At 41.3% G+C, this 5,266-nt stretch overlaps 1 long non-coding RNA gene across 1 annotated transcript in view; it reads right to left on the reverse strand.

Annotated features, from left to right (window-relative positions):
* Positions 1-1,277: 1,277 nt before the first annotated feature.
* The window catches only part of LOC113625449 (uncharacterized), an 18,475-nt gene continuing 14,486 nt past the window's right edge, over positions 1,278-5,266 (reverse strand). The window contains exon 3 of the long non-coding RNA XR_003434683.1: positions 1,278-1,290. This is a non-coding gene — a long non-coding RNA (uncharacterized LOC113625449). The remainder of the gene's footprint in view (positions 1,291-5,266) is intronic.

Genomic DNA, 5,266 nt, shown 5'->3' on the forward strand with positions numbered 1-5,266 from the left:
CTTAACTATCTAAGGGCCAGTATATTCAAAGCACAGAATGTTTTCTGGTTTTCTCCATCCTGAATCCCCCTCAGGGCACACTGTCAGAAGACAATTGCTGTGCCTGATGGCTTGATCCTTGTAGTAGAACTGAAATGTTGGCAGGCAACTCTTTTTTTATAAGATATAAAGTGATAGAACGTTATTATCAAAATTATGTTCAATGACTACAACTGCCCTTTCACATAATTGATGTTTCATCTCCAGAATAACCCTCAGTACCCTCCATTGTTACCATTTTCTCATGTGGACACAATGTGTCTACAGCCTTCCTGTTAAGAATGACTTTGATTTTGTTCTTTAGAGTGATGTTGTCAAGCCAAGTCACAGGGACCCCTTTGCCTGGACATACTTCCCACTGGGAATCCCTCTTACCTTCCCAGAAGCAGAGGCATTCGCTCCAGAAGTAAACCAATTTCTTATCCTCCCTATCCTCCTCTGAACCTCTAACCAGGTATGCTAAACTGTGTATACATGTGTAGGATTTTTGTTGAGATTCCCACCAATTAAAGAGCAGCAGAGGACTTCCCTGGTGGCGCAGTGGTTGAGAGTCCGTCTGCCGATGCAGGGGACACAGGTTCGTGCCCCGGTCCGGGAAGATCCCACGTGCCGCGGAGCGGTTGGGCCAGTGAGCCATGGCCACTGAGCCTGCGCGTCCGGAGCCTGTGCTCCGCAACGGGAGAGGCCACAACAGTGAGAGGCTGGCGTACTGCAAAAAAAAAAAAAAAAAAAAAGAGCAGCAGACATGCCATTGCCTGCACATGACCATCTACACTGGCCTAAATCACAGGTAGGCAAATGCTCCAAATTTTCCTTACTTCTTCAGTGATTTTTAGTTTTTATATCCCTTCCTCTACAACACAGAACTACTCCTCAAGTAGCTACTGATGGTTAGTGTGACCATAGGTCCTAACAGTTCGTTGCATTTGGAATATGTATGATTTTGTATATTTATCTAGAGAATGATCAAAAAGAGGTAAAATCACATTCTCTGTCTGAAGATTTCTATCTCTACCTAATAAAAATTCACTAGCCGTTATTTTCTGTATATTAAATTCTAAAGTAGATTTTAGAAAATACAAGACACTATCGTCATTTTAGTAAATGAAAATAAGCATAATTATTACTGCAGTTTTATCTCTGTTACCATGTATGTGGATTTTTTTAAGCAGTTTGTAGGCTCGAACCTCATTTTAGCTTCACATGGTGTTCCTTATTTAACTGGTTCTGACATTCCTGTCATCTGTTCAGCTCTACAATTTTAGAGAGGAAATCTTGTAAAGCGAGCAACTTGACAATCAGGTATCTACTTCCTTTGTCTCTTTTTTCTCCTCCAGTATGTTGAAAGACTCTAAAACATAGCTAATGTTCTTTTTAAAAAATATATATATATATATTTATTTATTTATTATCTTTGGCTGCGTTGGGTCTTCATTGCTGCGCGTGGGCTTTCTCTAGTTGCGGTGAGCGGGGGTTACTCTTCGTTGTGGTGCGTGGGCTTCTCATTGCAGTGGCTTCTCTTGTTGCAGAGCACGGGCTCTAGGTGCGCGGGCTTCAGTAATTGTGGCACGTGGGCTCAGTAGTTGTGGCTCACAGGCTTAGTTGCTCCGTGGCATGTGGGATCTTCCCAGACCGGGGCCCAAACCCATGTCCCCTGCATTGGCGGGCGGATTCCTAACCACTGAGCTACCAGGGAAGCCCCATAGCTAACGTTCTTTATCAGTCAGAGTTCAACCAGAGACAGACCAAGAGCAGATAGATATGAAGAGATTGTTTGCAAGGAGTTGGCTTACCCTGTTTTGGGGACCTGCTAGGCAAGTCCAAAATCTGTAACTCAGGCTACTGGAACTCTGGAAGCTTCTGTCTACAGGCAGAACTTCTTCTTCCTCAGAGAAGCCTCAATTCTGCTCTTAAGGCCTTTCAGTAGATTGAATCAGGCCCACCCAGATTATCGAGGCTAATCCCCTTTACTTAAAATCAACTTATTTTGGACTTTAGTCATATCTCTAAGATACCTTCACATCATGCTTAGATTAGTGTTTGATTGAATAATTGAGACTATAGCCTAACCAAGTTTACAAAGAAAACTGACTATCACATGTTTATTTAAATGCTACAAGCAGAAATTGTCTCTGTATAATAAAGGACGGGGTGGGGGGGGGGGAACAGAAGAGAGAAAGGGAGGAAGTACCAGAGAGTTAGCTTAGAGAATTAAAATAAATTTTCATGTTGTTATTTCCTATCAGCTTTATTTTTGTGTAAGTACTGTTGTGTATAGAGGCACCACCAGGCAACAATTAGAAAAGGTTTGAATTTCAATAAGCTCCAATATTTTTATTTAGCATTTTCATTTTCCCTTTGTGTGGTCATGAGCAACAAATGTGAGCAAATCGACAGCCATTTTACCTTAAGGATTTTACATATTTTAAATTGGGCTAAGTTGTAAGTTATTAAAATGGTCTTTGCTTTACCTTGAATACGGAAGGCTGTTCTTTGACCATACTAAAGCAGGACATTTTTGGGTTGTTGTTTGTTTCCTTTTCTTCTCTGAAAGCCTGATAATCACCTTCGTCACAGAAGCGCAGGGCTGGCACTGAGTATGTTGCCTATTATGACAGGTTTCTCTTGACTAACGTGTGATCATCGTGTAAGAAGACAAATACTATAAGTGTGTGGGAGCTGTGGGAGAGTAAAAAATACTAGGAAAGAAAAATGGCTCCTACATATCAAGGTGTTCTTAACATGTTAAAGATCATGCTCTTGCTTTCTTCATAAGAGGAACCAGGCCTTATTTGTTAAACAGCCTGCTGTCAGTATGCTGCTTCACCATTAACAACATAATACAACATTAACAGTAGGGTCACCATATAACAAAGTTGCCTGATTTCAGTACTGAGGATAAAGGGCATTCAACATCTGAAGGGACAAAATGATGACAGTAATTAGACAGAGTGACTTACCAGATGCTGCCTTTCTGGAACTAGGAAAAAATTCATAGCCATTACCTGGCCTTAAGATTCAAATCGGGGGGGGGGGGAAAAACTAAGGGCCTAACAGAGCCAAAGTAAGCCAAGATAATGAAAAAAAGAGGGGCGAGGGGAGGGGTGGAATTCCCTTTATATCTGGAAGTTATGTCCTAGAATAAATAAAATATTTATAATGTATCCCACTTCACCTGTCAATAATATGTAAAGTTCCCATGAAATATCTGTAAATTCTGCTTATAGAGAATGATCACTGAGAAATCTGGCATTATTTCCCCAATAAGGGTAAAGACACCAAGCTCAAATCTTCTTTATCTAGCGTCTTAGTCTGTTTGGGCTGCTACGACAGAATACCACAGATAGGGTGGTTTATAAACAATAAAAATTTATTTCTCACAGTTCTGGGGGCTGGAAGTCCAAAATCAGAGTGCAGTATGATTTGGTTCTAGTGAGGGCCCTCTTCTACGTTTCAGACCGCTGACTTCTCATTGTATTCCCACAGGGCAGCAGGGGCAGTGAGGGATCTCTCTAGGGACTCTTTTATAGGGACGTTAATCCCATTCATGAGGGCTCCACCTCTGAACCTAATCACGTCCCAAAGACCCACCTCTTAATACCATCAACTTGGGCATTAGATTTTCAACATTTGAATTTGGGTGGGACACAAACATTCACACCATACCATCCAGGTACTGACTTTTAAAAAGAAAAGCATCAATGTTACAAAACACACACATACACATAAATATAGCACATAGAGTAGAAAATCAAGTTTAGTTTATTTTTGGTTTGGATGGGGCAGATGATTTGGCTCACTATAGGCCCCTGAAATTTCTTTAGCATCCAATTGTTTGGAAAAGAGAGAATCCAAATGTTTGTTTTCATGGAGCCATAAAACTTTAGCATTTGAAGGGACCTTCCAGGTCACCAACGCTTCATTTTGAAAACAAGGAGACTGAGGCTCAGAGCGGTAAATGCAGCCTTAGAGTGCTGTCTGCGAAACTGCCACTCCACTTTCAGCTTGGTTCAAATGCAGTAACTCATAAAACAATCCAAAATACTCCATTGACTGTTCTCACCACATCCAGCAAGAAATAGCCATCCAAAACAGTACCAATAAAAATCACAAATTTAGAACTCTGACACATCAAGAACTCAACATGTGGGACTTCTCTGGTGGAGCAGTGGTTAAGAATCCACCTGCCAATACAGGAGACACAGATTCAGTCTTTGGTCCAGGAAGATCCCACATGCCGCGGAGCAACGAAGCCGGCGCACCACAACTACTGAGCCTGAGCTCTAGAACCCGCTTGCTGCAACTACTGAAGCCCTCGCACCCAGAGCCCGTGCTCCGCAACAAGAGAAGCCACTGCAATGAGAAGCCCGCGCACCACAACGGAGACCCAATGCAGCCAAAAAAAAAAAAAAAGGAACTCAACATGTCAAAATTTCTTTGGAAGAAATATTATAGTCAAATGTACTGCCACCAAAAAGGATTAATTCTGAAATAGTTGCTAATTCTCTCAGGGGTTGCTGCTTTGGAAACAAGTAAAATATCTTCTTTTTAAAATACAATAAATGGACCCTCCAAAAATACAGTCTTTGAAAGCTGAGTAGATACCTAACATTAGTTGTATGCATGCAAGCTTAAACACCAAACAATCCCAACCCCATACATACATACGTGTCCATTCATATAAGGTTAGGATATAAGATGACCTAAACACATAAAGTTAGCCCCTGACCATGGGATTTTTCCATGATTCCTGAGACAATACAGCTGCACATACATACAGTGGCCCCTAGCTACATGTGACCATTTAAATTCAAATTAATAATATTAAAAATTTAGTTCCTCAGTGACACTAGCCACAAGTGTTTAGTGGCTACCGTGTTGAACAGTGTGCTGATAAAGAACACTTGCATCATCACTAAAAGTTCCATTGGACACCATTGCTCAAACAAAGATTCTCTTACTATTCACCTTAATCGCCTTCATTTATGTCCTGAATGATCCACATAATTTTCTAATAGCTTTTGTCCCAACTATGCCATATCTTAGCAATGAGGCTCCTAAGTAAGTCACTGAACCTGCTGAGCTGGTTTACTCATCTTTTCTTTTTTTTTAATTATTTAATTTATTTATTTTGGGTGTGTTGGGTCTTCGTTTCTGTGTGAGGGCTTTCTCCAGTTGCGGCGAGTGGGGGCCACTCTTCATCGCGGTGCGCGGGCCTCTCACTGTC

This window comes from Aethalodelphis obliquidens, unplaced genomic scaffold (genome assembly GCF_003676395.1).
Source record: "Aethalodelphis obliquidens isolate GAN/ISIS:26980383/991018 unplaced genomic scaffold, ASM367639v1 scaffold15, whole genome shotgun sequence".
Lineage (NCBI taxonomy): Eukaryota > Metazoa > Chordata > Mammalia > Artiodactyla > Delphinidae > Aethalodelphis > Aethalodelphis obliquidens.